The sequence below is a fragment of the Pleurodeles waltl genome, chromosome 5 (assembly GCF_031143425.1).
Source record: "Pleurodeles waltl isolate 20211129_DDA chromosome 5, aPleWal1.hap1.20221129, whole genome shotgun sequence".
NCBI lineage: Eukaryota > Metazoa > Chordata > Amphibia > Caudata > Salamandridae > Pleurodeles > Pleurodeles waltl.
In genome coordinates, this window is record NC_090444.1 from 865,749,888 (window position 1) to 865,764,828 (window position 14,941).

Genomic DNA, 14,941 nt, shown 5'->3' on the forward strand with positions numbered 1-14,941 from the left:
TCTCTAAGTCACCAAACAGAGTGACAGAGTTTCTGGATAAAATCGATAGCATTCCCTACCTAGTTCTCTCGACCCTTCTGTGACATGGGTTTTTATCCCTTTTTCATAATACCTTCCCCCAAATTTCTATTGGACATTTACTATACCCCACTATCTTTAACCTATCAAATTATACATTAGGTAATTCTAATTGTCACCCCACGATAATTCATAACATTTTGATTGGTCTTCATAATTGACGCCTTCGGAGGTGGCACATCCGGGGGTTACTTCACCGTTTGGCACGTCTTCTCGGGTCATGAGTTCCTTTGTCCATGGTTTAAACGTCCTTGTACATTACATTAATCTACTTTTGTTTCAACTTTGTATATAAACTCATACTAAAGCAGCAAGCATGCGGATGAGAACAGAATTCATACTGATACAGTGGAATGAAGAAAAAGAACATTTGCAGGGTCATGGCCCTTTGCGAGTAAGCACACTGAAAAACAGAAAAATGCTTTTAATATGAGAGTCAGGCAGCTAAAACCCACAGCTCACGCTAACTTAAGGCCTATGAGATTTTCAATATAAATGCAATATCATAATCGCTAATATAACTTGATTAACCAGAGCATTAATGATTCTATTTATTAGTTTGCATATACATTGATAACTCCACACATTATAGTCATAATTCAAGTGCACGCCAAGCAAATCACTAATTATTGTTGTTTTCTATGCAGCATCATTAAGCATTGATATAAGCATTTCACTTTAATATATGTATTATTTAAACTACATTCTCAGTACAAAGGTAAAATCTTTGACCAGGGAGAACCTGGTTAGTGTGTTTGACCCGAGCTTCATCGCGGTGTGTGTCAAATTGTGCCTAGGCCCTCTTCTAACACAACCATTGACTGTCATTGGCACTTTGTGCTTCTTGGAGCTATTACTACTTAAAAAAATTAAAATGCATATGCGTGGTTCCCCTTATTGTACTTTTCACAATTTGGTGCCATATTGCTTATTAAATTTTACTTTATCTTTCTAATTCATTTTGGGATTTTTATTGTTTTGCATTTTCTTACTGTTTGGGTACTGCAAGTTATACTCATTACCTCTCTAACTTGAGGCTGTCTGATCTGTGACACAGCTACCAGGGTGTCCTGCTCAGGTTTATTTTGTGACTTTAGTGGTTCATCATGGCAAGGAGTGTGATTATAATTTGAACTGGGTTTTCACTCCTCTCAACTAATATACCGATTTCTTACAACATACAAATTCACTTCTGCTCTTAAAACCCAGATATTCCTTTTACTCAATCACTGACTTTTTTTGCCTTTCATCTGTACAGTGCTCCACTGTCTTTCGGCTGGTTTACACTATACAAATACCACACATATATACAAATACAGATCTAGGCTAAATTTCTTTCCCTGGATTTTGGCATCTCACACAAGACAGCTCTCTTGTTTACCAGGTAGCTGGACCTGCAATCCCTGACAGTAACTGCATGTAAGTGCTTGGCTGGTAGCTGTACGGCTGTTGTTTTTGCTCGCTAATAGGTATTCCCGAGTATTAAAATACGCTTAATTAGAGCTATTTACGCTATTTGCAAGCCTTTGAGATCACTAATGCCGCGCTGCCTTCACGGTGCAACTCGGCCTTGCGCCGACTTTATAACGAACGGGGAAGTTTGAAATACATAATTTACGACAACAATTTTAATGGCCATACATATGATTGTGCGCATGGTCACTAAAGTCCAACTCGACCCTCTGCCGACTTTAGAACGAACAGGGAGATTGGTAACACAATTTATGATGAAACTTAACTGGCATGCATATGGTTATGAAGAGACAGGAGCTCCAACACACGGAACCGGAAGCTGGCCAGTCACCACAGCGGATCTGCAATGAGCAGGTCTCAGTGATAAGTGTCTCGAGTTCTGTACCTGTGCAGTGAACTTGTGAAATGACCGTAAAGTAAACCTTGTTCCTTCTGTTTCCTATTCCTGCACAGAGGACGTAGAAGCCTTGCTAACAAGTAAAACGTAATTTTTCCTGAGTTCTAGCTACTGACATTTGATCTAGAAAATCTATCCTTGATCCGAAGTACACCGAATTTCGACAAGGTGAGCATAGTCATGCGTAGGAGCCACTTGTGTAATAACGGTTGTAGCCCACGCGACAGACTTTAATTCTGTTAAGGCGTATACTTTGCTGTTATTACCTAAGTAGATGCAGTGACGCCAAGGTCCACATTCGATTTTCGTGAAGGTCCTCGTGAAGGGGCTGTTACAGAATGAGGACGAAATCTAGACACCTGTTGGGCACGTATGTTGAAATTTGCATTGTAGGGATTTTGAAGGTGACGGTTTGGGGGCAGGTATTCCTGGCCGGGTCAAAGCTCTTGCTAGGTTCATTTAACCGTTTCAAATACACTTCTGTGACTTCAACTGCTACTTATGTCTTCATTTGGCGGCAACGGAGGACCCGCTGCATGTGCTCGTAAGAGCAGAACTAGGAGAGCCGCGTCCAAGCTGCGCGCGGGTGCAGCTCAGATCGTATCCTCCCACTACTGCATCCTTTCACTTTGGGGTCCATACACAAGGTGCCCTTTAAAAGTGAATAGCTAGCAAGTTTTTAGATGGGTTATATGTGAGATTCCAGGTTTTGGATGCGTTATATGTGACATTTTGAGTGACCCTGTCTCGTGTGGAGTAATGGTACTACAGCTACATAATGTGATCAATAATCAGTAAAGGCCCATTTTGAGCAGTGCTTTGGTCTAGGAATGGCCTGAAAACCACTGTAGAGTTTTTGATGTGCTTATGCCTAATTACAAACCAATTTCCCTTTTCTAATGGTGCCGTAATTAACCATGTACATTTCCCACACAATCACCGCACCTTCAGATCTGTCTCTAAGCACTCTTAAATAGACCTTCCCCTTTACTATTTTTATCAGAAATTGTATCCCTAGAAATTCCTACCTTTTCGGTGCATGCTCTTTGAAAGCACTTTATTTTTACACAGTGCATGTTGGAAATGGCCCTTTCTGCAGGGATATCCCTAAACTTTTTGTCTTTCTCCTTTTATTTTTCTGATTGCAGAGCCTGCGTGCGCAGTTTACTGCCACACTGAGTTGGCGAGTCAAATCACTTGCCAAGGCCTAAACTCAATTTTTACTACACTTAAGTCACCCCTAAAGTAGGCCTTAGATAACCCTATGGGCAGGGTGCTGTGTATGTAAAAGGTAGAATATGTGCCTTTGTGTGTTCCATGTCGTAGTAGTGTCAAAGCCAATTTAGATTCTCACTACTGTGAGTGCTGCTCCTCATAGGATTGCATTGGTAATGCCCTGACATGACTAAGCAGTATCTTCTGATCTATGAGGTGTAGCTTGGGCATGTTTAGTAAGTTTGGAATGGTATTGAGAAATCCTGCTTATTGGTGTAGGTGGACTTTTTTATTACTATTGTAGAAATGCCACTTTTAGAGAGTGAGCATTTCTCTGTGCTTATGACTCTAGTGCTTTTCAGCCTGTCTCGAATCCACGTCTGGGGCAGAGTGACAGCTCCATTTGGTGCATACTTTTCAGACAGCCATCTCACAGGAAGGTCTGGTCTGGGTGTGACAAAAGAGGCATCTGCATACTGATAGTCTTCCTGGGCTGGGGGAGGGTTGTTCACACCTTACATCTGAATAGGCTGTGTCCTGCCCTCCTACAATGGACTGATGACCCACTACTGATGTCTGGAGACTGGGTTGAAAGGTTGTTGTGCCTCACTTGAAATGACTCTTTTGAAGTTAAGAACATAATAATGAGCTTGGTCATAATCTGTAGTTATACATGATTATGGAAAATAAATACCTGGCACTAAAATCGTAGCCAAGTCCTTCACCAGTACCACGTGAGTGTCTAAAATCATCAAGTGACATTACCAAACGGAGCCACAGAGAAAAAACGGTGATTACAGTTTACCACAAGTGATAAACTTGTTATTATTATAAATATCACCAAAAGTTTGATGTGCATGTGAAACAAAGTAGAAATTGAGAATTAGAAATAGGGATAAAGACTGCCACTAGATATGTGGCGACGAGAAACAGAAACTAAGGTTGAGAAATATACTCGTGATGACAGGGTGTCATTAGGAAAAAAGGAAACAGAAAGGCGTCATAACACCTAGGAAATCGGTGAGTAAGTGTGCTAAATTAAGCATTCGCAAGTGTGTCTGAATAAAGGAAAACGTACCAAAATATAAGTAAGGTGTTAACATGAATAGATGGCTTATCCTAATCAAGTAAAACTATTCAAGATAATGTACGATCTGAAATAAAATGATTGTAAGTCATTAGGAGGAAGATAATGAGTAAGTTGAATTTAAAAGTAACTAACAAAAGGACTATCACATACCAATAGAGAAAGAGTAGTGGGAATCACATGACGGGGCAAAACACTATTTATCCCAGAGTCTTCGTGAGGGAGTACTCATAAGTCAGCACGTATGGATCCAAAATCTTTTACGGTGAGATCTAGAAGAGAAGATCGCTATACCAAGGAAGTAGTGACAAGAATAAGCAATATGGCATAAATCTAGAAGTAAAAGGTCACGTACCTATATACAAAACAGTTCTTTTGGGTAAATTCTTGTGTTGGGGGCGCTGTGTCTTGCTCCCCGATAATTAAGCTGGTGTGTATGTAGAGAAAAAGGACATGTAAGCCCTCCGTCTCATCTAAAACCGATGTAACAAACATTATAATCATATGTTGCTTCTAAGTTAAGCAACCAGACTCAGCCCCCTCAAAATAAAGTGCAAAATACATAAGTTAACATTAATGTCACTTACCTAGAGGTATAAGGTATAGAAGAGACACAGAGTAAGGTCTCAGGAGTGTGTGTGTGAAACTCCTCGGCATGACGGGCAGTATGTTTGTTTGGTCCTTCTTTTATTCGATGATGAGAATCATCGGCTGGTCCGAAATAGAAAAAGGACAGAGTGTTGAAAGAAAAAGTGGGCGCCATCTTGGAGTGTGAAAGACACAACTAAAAGACAGTGTCCAACTGGGAGGATGAATTTGCTAAGCATTTTCTAATGCGAATAATCTTAGGTGCTTACAAAAACTGATAGAAAGACACCAAATAAGGTCTTACACGACACAGAGTAAGGTCTCAGGAGTGTGTATAAAATTCTTCGGCATGACAGGCAGTATGTTTGTTTGGTCCTTCTTTTAATCGATGATGAGAATCATCGGCTGGCCCAAAACAGAAAAAGGACAGAGTGTTCAAAGAAAAAATGGGCACCATCTTGAAATTGCTATGCATTAATTAATGCGAACAGCCTTAGGCGCTTACAAAATTGATAGAAAGACCCCGAATAAGGTGTCACACGACACAGAGTAAGGTCTCAGGAGTGTGTATAAAATTCTTCGGCATGACGGGCAGTATGTTTATTTGGTCCTTCTTTTAATCGATGAGGAGAATAATGTAACTTAGAAGTAATTTGTTCGAAGGGTCCCAAGAATAAGACATGATACAAAATAGTAAAAACAAAGTGTAATCAGCCAAGTAATCCTAAGTAGTCATCGTCCTAATTATTTGTTTCACATGATCATCAAAGATTGGTGATACTTACCAATAAAGTGTGAATTCATATGTAATGTAAATACTGTAATAATAGTAACACTTCACATTTGAACAGAGTTCACCATCTTAGCACCAGAATTAAACTGGGCTCATTCTTCCATATTAGGTAGTGTTGTATACTATGTTGATAGAGTTTGACAGTAATGATTAAGTTCATATTTGGACATACAGTGTACAAATTATACGTTATTATGATAGTAAAATTAATCACCTAGGAAGTACTCCATTTCATAATTTGTGTTAAGACCTTCCTCCACTGCTCTTAATTTGAAAGATCCAAGTACATTCACGTCTTCTAAGGTGTAATTCTCTATTCCCTCCTCGTGGGTCTTTGGATATATTCTCAAACCCATAAAATTCAAAGCTTTTGGTTAGGCCCTGGGCCGGGCATTGATTGATGTGTATTGCCACAGGATACCGACTGTTATTTTGTCTCACTGCTCGATAGTGTTCGCTCCTTCTTATTTTAAGGGATCTGATAGTGCTGCCTACATAGTATTTGCTGCACTTGCAAATTATCATGTAAATTACGTAATTGCTGTTACATGTAATGTGAGAGGTGATGGGAAATCGATCACCAATCTGATTATGAAAGGTAGAGATCCCCGTTCTTGCCCATCTACACATTCCACATTGCCCACATTTAGAGAATCCCTTATTGCGGCTAGTGAGCCAATCTTTGTGGTGTTGTTTACTAGGGTAGCTAGGACATAATGTATTCTTAAGAGTTCTGCCACGACGGAATGTAAGAAGTGGAGTATCTGAAATAAAACTTCTTAGAGTTGTATCCGCTCGTAATATCGGCCAATGCCTTGTCATACATTTGCGTAGTATTGAGGTGGCTTGTGAATAGTCAGCTACACAACGAATGTTACCATTAAATGTTCTAGATTTTTGTTTGAGAGTGTCACTTCTTGAAATGTTTAAAATCCTATTACGGGCTTGCTTAAGAATACATGGTTTGTATCCCTGTTGCTTAAATCTGTGCTCCATATCATTGATGCATTCAAAGAAATCAGTGTCCAAGCTACAGTTGCGTCTAGCTCGGACCATTTCACCAAAAGGAATCGCATCAATCTGATGCCTGGGATGTGATCTCGTTGCATGTAGTATTGCATTGCATGCCATGCTTTTTCTATAGAGACGGCTTTCGATCTTGTTATTGTGGATCAATAATTCAACATCAAGAAAGGGAATACTCTTATTACTGTTCTCCCAAGTAAAAGCAATGTTGAGGTCATTAGAGTTAAGGTATTCTATAAAACTGTTCAGTTTTTGTATGTCTCCCGTCCAGATCATGATACAGTCATCAATGTAGCGACCCCAAAATATTATGTCCATGTTCCATGTGTTCCCTTTCGAACTCAAGATCACGTTATGTTCAAAATAACCCATGAAGAGGTTGGCGTAAGCTGGTGAAAATCTGTATCCCATAGCAACTCCACATTTCTGACAAAACAATTCTTTTTTAAATAGGAAGAAGTTATTGTTCAAAATAATGTCAATCATCTTTAGCAGCATCATGGTGTGGTTATATAGGCTAGCTGATCTGTTATTAAGAAAATGACGTACAGCCTGTAGTCCTAAGGTATGTCTCATGCTAGTGTAGAGGGAAGTCACATCCAGGGTAACAAGAGTCATCCCTGGTTCCCAATTGATATCAGTGAGGATACTTAAGATGTGTTTGGTGTCCTTAATGTATGAAGGAAGATTTATCACATAGGTTTGTAAAAAAAATATCCACATATTCTGAGATTCATTCAGTGGGACCACCCATCCCTGACACTATCGGTCTACCTGGGGGACGATGTGGATTTTTGTGAATCTTTGGTAAAGTTTACAGACATGGGTGTCTTGGTCTAAAGACACGTAGGTAAGTGTATTCATCCTCATTAATTAAGTGTTCATCAAAACACTTCCTAAGGAATTTGTTGATTTCATTGGTTAGAGCTGGTATGGGATCTGAAGCAATTTTTTCATAGCAAGTGTCATCTGCTAATTGACCATATATTTCTTGATCATAGTCTTTCGTATTCATAATTACTATATTTCCCCCTTTGTCAGCCTCCTTGATAGTTATATCCTTGTGTGTTTGTAGATGTCTCAAAGTCCTACCCTCTTCAAAATTCAAATTGCTAGAAAAGGAACGGCGCTGTTTTCTATTTTTAATTTCAGAAGCATTCAAATCCTGCCAAACTAATTTGTAAAAGGTGTCAATACAATTGTCACTGGCAAGATTAGGTGTCCACTTGGATTTCGACCTCAGACCACTACTCAATGTCCCGACAGGAATATCTAGTTCAGTAAGTATCTGTAGGGCTGTAGTGGGATTCTGTTCATAGTCTGTAATTGATAAAAGTGTTGCAGTGTCATGTACATCTTGAATTGAGAGCGGATGATAATCTTTAATTATGTCCTGAAGCATGTCCCCAGTTCTAGTCTCAGTCTGAGTGGAAAAATGTTTCTTGATTTTGAGGCGCCTAATAAACTTGTAAAAATCTATTTTCGTTTTTTGAAAGTCACCAACATTATCAGGGCAAATCCCTAGGCCTTTGCTCAAAAGAGAAAAATCGTGGGGTGTTAGTGGTAAATCTGATAAATTCTTGACGCTGATCATATCCTTGGTCACATTTTCTGAGACTACTTGTTTCGTGATCTGGTCTGCATCCCTTTTCTTGTTTCTAAGCTTCCCTCCTCTCCTGCCCCTCCTTGTTTTACAGGTATCTCTTTCTGTCGGTTTGTTTTGAGGCATCTACAAACACACAAGGCTATAACTATCAAGGAGGCTGACAAAGGGGGAAATATAGTAATTATGAATACGAAAGATTATGATCAAGAAATATATGGTCAATTAGCAGATGACACCTGCTATGAAAAAATTGCTTCAGATCCCATACCAGCTCTAACCAATGAAATCAACAAATTCCTTAGGAAGTGTTTTGATGAACACTTAATTAATGAGGATGAATACACTTACCTACATGCCTTTAGATCAAGACACCCATGCCTGTATACTTTACCAAAGATTCACAAAAATCCACATCGTCCCCCAGGTAGACCGATAGTGTCAGAGATCGGTGGTCCCACTGAAAGAATCTCTGAATATGTGGATATTTTTTTACAAACCTATGTGATAAATCTTCCTTCATACATTAAGGACACCAAACACATCTTAAGTATCCTCACTGATATCAATTGGGAACCAGGGATGACTCTTGTTACCCTGGATGTGACTTCCCTCTACACTAGCATCAGACATACCTTAGGACTACAGGCTGTACGTCATTTTCTTAATAACAGATCAGCTAGCCTATATAACCACACCATGATGCTGCTAAAGATGATTGACATTATTTTGAACAATAACTTCTTCCTATTTAAAAAAGAATGGTTTCGTCATAAACGTGGTGTTGCTATGGGATCCAGATTTTCACTAGCTTACGCCAACCTCTTCATGGGTTATTTTGAACATAACGTGATCTTGAGTTCGAAAGGGAACACATGGAACATGGACATATTATTTTGGGGTCGCTACATTGATGACTGTATCATGATCTGGACGGGGGACATACCCAAACTGAACAGTTTTACAGAATACCTTAACTCTAATGACCTCAACATTGCTTTTACTTGGGAGCACAGTAATAAGAGTATTCCCTTTCTTGATGTTGAATTATTGATCCACAATAACAAGGTCGAAAGCCGTCTCTATAGAAAAAGCACGGCATGCAATGCAATACTACATGCAACAAGCTCACATCCCAGGCATCAGATTGATGCGATTCCTTTTGGTGAAATGGTCCGAGCGAGACACAACTGTAGCTTGGACACTGATTTCTTTGAATGCATCAATGATATGGAGCACAGATTTAAGCAACGGGGATACAAACCATGTATTCTTAAGCAAGCCCGTAATAGGATTTTAAACATTTCAAGAAGTGACACTCAAACAAAAATCTAGAACATTTAATAGTAACATTCGTTGTGTAGCTGACTATTCACAAGCCACCTCAATACTACGCAAATGTATGACAAGGCATTGGCCGATATTACGAGCGGATACAACTCTAAGAAGTTTTATTTCAGATACTCCACTTCTTACATTCCGTTGTGGCAGAACTCTTAAGAATACATTATGTCCTAGCTACCCTAGTAAACAACACCACGAAGATTGGCTCACTAGCCACAATAAGGGATTCTCTAAATGTGGGCAATGTGGAATGTGTAGATGGGCAAGAACGGGGATCTCTACCTTTCATAATCAGATTGGTGATCGATTTCCCATCACCTCTCACATTACATGTAACAGCAATTACGTAATTTACATGATTATTTGCAAGTGCAGCAAATACTATGTAGGCAGCGCTATAAGATCCCTCAAAATAAGAATGAGCAAACACTATCGAGCAGTGAGACAAAATGACAGTCGGTATCCTGTGGCAATACACATCAATCAATGCCCGGCCCAGGGCCTAACCAAAAGCTTTGAATTTTATGGGTTTGAGAATATATCCAAAGACCCACGAGGAGGGAATAGAGAATTACACCTTAGAAGACGTGAATGTACTTGGATCCTCAAATTAAGAGCAGTGGAGGAAGGTCTTAACACAAATTATGAAATGGAGTACTTCCCAGGTGATTAATTTTAATATCATAATAACATATAATTTGTACACTTTATGTCCAAATATGAACTTAATCATTACTGTCAGACTCTATCAACATAGTATACAACCCTACCTAATATGGAAGAATGAGCCCAGTTTAATTCTGGTGCTAAGATGGTGAACTCTGTTCAAATGTGAAGTGTTACTATTGTTACAGTATTTACATTACATATTAATTCACACTTTATTGGTAAGTATCACCAATCTTTTTTTTTTTTTTGAGCATTTTACGTTATAGCAAATACAACAAACAAACTTGCCAGTTATCATCGTTAATGTGTTACATATAGTATGCAATTAGGTGTCCTACAAAGAGGAACATATTACAATAGTCAACATGTCATATCGATAGAGAATACAAGCACCTAGACTGGGTACCGGGTCTCAAAAGGGTCACAACATTCTACCTTAGCGTTTAGGGAGGGCTGCCGCGAAATAAAACAGGGGTATCGGTCAGGGTCATGCTAGTGTTAAAGGCATTTCCTCCATGATGTGAGAAGCGAAGAGTGCGATGTAGCCCCCCCGACACCCTCCTCCCAGGGATCATTCACTCACAACATCTCCTTCATATTCCTGGTTCTGTTGTCCCCGGGCCCAGCTCACAAACGGATCCCAGATGTCGCGGGGTCTAGACGCAGCCGGCATTAACTCCCAGAATGTTGTTAGCTGTGTATGCCCGTAAGTTACATCCGCCAGCCAATCCCTCACCGCGGGCACCCTCCGCCTACCCCAGTGGATCGCCACCCATCTCTTAGCAAACAGTAAAAGTAATGCATGCAGCCTGCGCATTGCTGGCGGAGTGTCCCTGACATATCCTAATAGCCTAAGCAGAGGGGAAGGGGCGTCCGAGCGGCCCACTATCTGGTTTACCGATACAAAAACCTGAGACCAATAATCCTTCAATCTCGGGCAGGACCATGCTATATGTAGAAAAGAGGCCAAGGCCGACCCACATCGCCAACATTCATCCGTCTCCCTAAGCCCCATTCTTTTCAGGCTGATGGGGGTTCTATAGAACCTATGTAGGTATTTAAAATGTATTAAACGCAGCTTGTAATTTGGCGAAAGCTCAGCAAGCTGCCCACAGCAGAACTCCCACTGTTCCCCAGAAATCTCAGGCTGCAGCTCCTCGTTCCAATACAGCATAGATTTAGGCGCCACCTCTGGTGTCATGTTTTGCATATGGCGATAAATACTAGTTACTATCTTTCGAGGAGAAGGGGAACCCACCACCGCCTCCAAAGCTGTAAAGATCGGCGGCGAGTCGGGGAACCCCTCGCACAGCATCCGGCACGCCGCACGTAGTTTATGGTACAGAAATAATTCGGAAAAGGGCACCGCACCACCCTCCTCCGGCGCTGGGGGAGGCATAAACTTGCCATTGGGAAAAAGGTCAGCAAGGGTGCGGAGATTCATCTTATCAATCAGGTGAGCCACACAAGGCAGCATCGGGTTATGCATCAGAGGCATCGATGGAGCATGTAACAGCGGGACCCCGGCTCTCCTACGCAACTCCTCCCATACCCATTGCAGCATCCTAGCCGTATCTACAGCTTCTCTAGGACGCCTTGCCTTAGCGCATATCGCCACTCCAAGTGGAAGGGGCGCCACCATATCTCGCTCCACCGCCACGTGAGGCTGAAAAGGGACAGGGTGGGTCCAAAAATGTAGGAACTGAGCCTGAGCACAGAGGGCATACAGTTTTATATCTGGAGCACCTAAACCTCCCTGTCGCAGTGGCAGCGCCAGCGTGTCCCACGCTACCCTGGCCTGTCCACCCGCCCACACCAGCTCAACCAGGTATGACCTCATCGTGGCAAAGAAGTGTGCTGCAAGCGGTATAGGTATATTTACGAATAGATAAAGGAATTTGGGTAACACTATCATTTTTGTCAACGCGATCCGCCCAGTTAGTGATAGGGGCAGGGAAGCCCACGATTTCACTTTCTCGCTCAGCCACATCATAGCCCTGCCAAAGTTAAGGCCCCAAATCTCCTGAAGGTCCCGGCTTATCCAAATCCCCAAATATTTGACTTTTTCCGCCTCCCAGCGCAGGGGGTATTCAGAGCACACCTCCGCAGTGCCGTCCGTGAGGGGAAAGATTACCGATTTAGACCAGTTGATGGAGATGCCCGCGAACCCCTCAAAGCGGACAAATTCCCGCAGGATGGGATCCAAGTTGTCCGCAGGATTGATAAGATAAAGGGTCACATCGTCCGCGTATAGTGATATTAGAAGATTTCTAGAGCTGAATCCTATACCTCTTGCAGCATGATGTTGCCTAATCCTCGCTGCCAGCGGCTCCATAGCAATGGCAAATAGCAGCGGGGAGAGAGGACAACCCTGCCTAGTACCACGCAAAACAGGGAACGGTGCAGAAACCAGACCATTCACCCGCACTCTGGCTGTAGGTAAAGTGTAAAGCAGGCGAATTTTTCTAAGCAGCAGCGTACTGAAACCCATCCTTTTTAGTATATGAAATAAATATGGCCATTCAATAGTGTCGAAGGCCTTGGTTGCATCTAAAAACACCGCGGCAGCTCTAACCTCGGGGTGTAGGTAATGTAATACTGCGAAAATCATTCGCAGGTTGTGGGAGGTCGCCCTTCCTGGTATAAAACCGGATTGGTCTGGAAGTGCGACCATCGACAGCATTGGCTGCACCCGATTCGCGAGTAGTTTGGCCAAAATTTTCACATCTACATTAATCAGAGATAAGGGCCTGTATGAGTTTAGATCGTCAGCAGGTTTATCCGGCTTCAACAGCGTAATAATCAGCGCTTCGCGCATAGTGGCAGGTAACACCCCTCTCTCCAGGGCCTCCTCGTACACAGCCAGCAACCGGGGCGACAGCTCATCTACATATGCCTTATAGAAAGCTGTTGTAAGACCATCAGGTCCCGGCGCCTTATCAGGCCGCAGGCTCCTGATAACTTGTGCCACATCTCCGGCATCTATTGGAAGGTTCATATATTCTCTGTGGTTATTATTCAGCCATACCAATGCAATGGAATCTAGATAGGATATAAGCCCCTCCGGACATTCATCTTGAGTGTTAGTATATAAACGGGAATAGAACTTGGAGAATGCTCCTACAATGTTCTCCTTGTCATGAAGCAATTCGCCATCAGTTGTGCGCAGTTCATGAATATATGTCGCGGGATGCGGCGGTCGAATCATATTTGCTAGGACCTTCCCCGGTCTCCCTCCTTCGCCGTAACGCCTCGCCTCTGCATATTTCCCCAGAAACTTTACCTCCCTCAATGTCTCCTCTTCATATTCCAATAGTTTGGTCTTCAACAGCCCCGCCGCCTCTGACTCCCCAGCCTCTAAGAAAGTGCTCTCGACTCGTTTTATATCGGCTTCAAGTGCTACCAGAGTGCCCCGTATCGCCTTCAATATCCCTGCCTGCCGGGCTATACATTGGCCTCTAATAACAACCTTGAAGGCCTCCCACAGAGTCGCCTCCGTGTCCACCGACCCCGCATTACGCTCAAAATAGTCAGTAATGTCGGTTCGTATCTCCTCTCTGAATGCAACATCAAGTAGTGCCTGGGGTGGGAGTCGCCATGAGAATGCCGGGGAAGGACCCCCAGGGAGTAGCAACCTCAACATACAGGGCGCATGATCGGACAGTGTACGGGGCATGTGCTCTACCTGCGACGTCCACAGTGCAACATCTCGCGACACGAGCCAGAAGTCAAGACGGGACCACGCGCCGCTATAGGACGATATACAGGTGCCCTCCCTCAGGTCCCCATGTCTACCTCGCCATACATCAACCAGCGCGCCATCCAGCATTATTTCTCGTAGGGCGGAACCCGCCAACGGATTCAATGTGCGAGCCGCCCCCTTCCTATCCACACTGTCATCAAGTACGGCATTGAAATCACCTCCCCATACAATTGTGTCGCATCCAGTGGTTTTCACCTGCCCCCAAAGCCTATGGAAGAACCCTGGAGAGTCTGCATTAGGCCCATATACAGCCACGAATACAACCGAAACACCGCACACAATACCCTGTACCCAAACATATCTCCCTTCTGGGTCACATTGAACTGCACCCTCCCGCCAGTCCAGCCCGCGTCGTATAAGTATCGCCACCCCTCGGGCATAGTTGGAGTAGATAGCTGAATAAACATGGCCCCATCTAGTGTGACGCAGTCTTTGAGCAGGGGAGGTGTTCAAATGTGTTTCCTGCAATAGGCAGACATCCACCCCATGCCGCACCAAATATGCATGTACCAACCTAGTCTTCCTGTGGTCGTTGAGCCCCCTAACATTCCAGGTGAGGCAGTTCAAGGTTTTATCCACTCTAGGCATTTCTCTCTAACATCTTGTAAAGTGTAATAAGACATGTTGACAATGACCAGGCTGTACGTACAGGACACCACACAGGTAGCATATAATAGATATTGGCAATAAACAACAAGATAACAACCCCAACCAACCTCCCCCCACCCACTCCAACCCTCCAACCGGGTCGTAGGTTACCCTTCCCATTCCTATCCCCAAAGAGACATTTTAATAAGCAAGGGAACATTCCCGAGGGGGTGTGGCGATGCCGGCTACTCCCCCGTGTGAAATGGGGTGGCCGGAAGATCTGCAGGGGATCCTCACCGCTCAAAACCTAGTAATTA

General features: G+C 42.7%; 1 protein-coding gene across 4 annotated transcripts in view; it reads left to right on the forward strand.

Annotated features, from left to right (window-relative positions):
- The first annotated feature begins 1,948 nt into the window (after positions 1-1,948).
- LOC138296106 (zinc finger protein 583-like) overlaps positions 1,949-14,941 on the forward strand; it is a 369,595-nt gene continuing 356,602 nt past the window's right edge. For all 4 annotated transcript variants that reach the window (XM_069234962.1, XM_069234961.1, XM_069234963.1 and 1 more), the window contains exon 1: positions 1,949-2,116. The gene's annotated coding sequence lies outside the window, so the exon portion shown is untranslated. The remainder of the gene's footprint in view (positions 2,117-14,941) is intronic.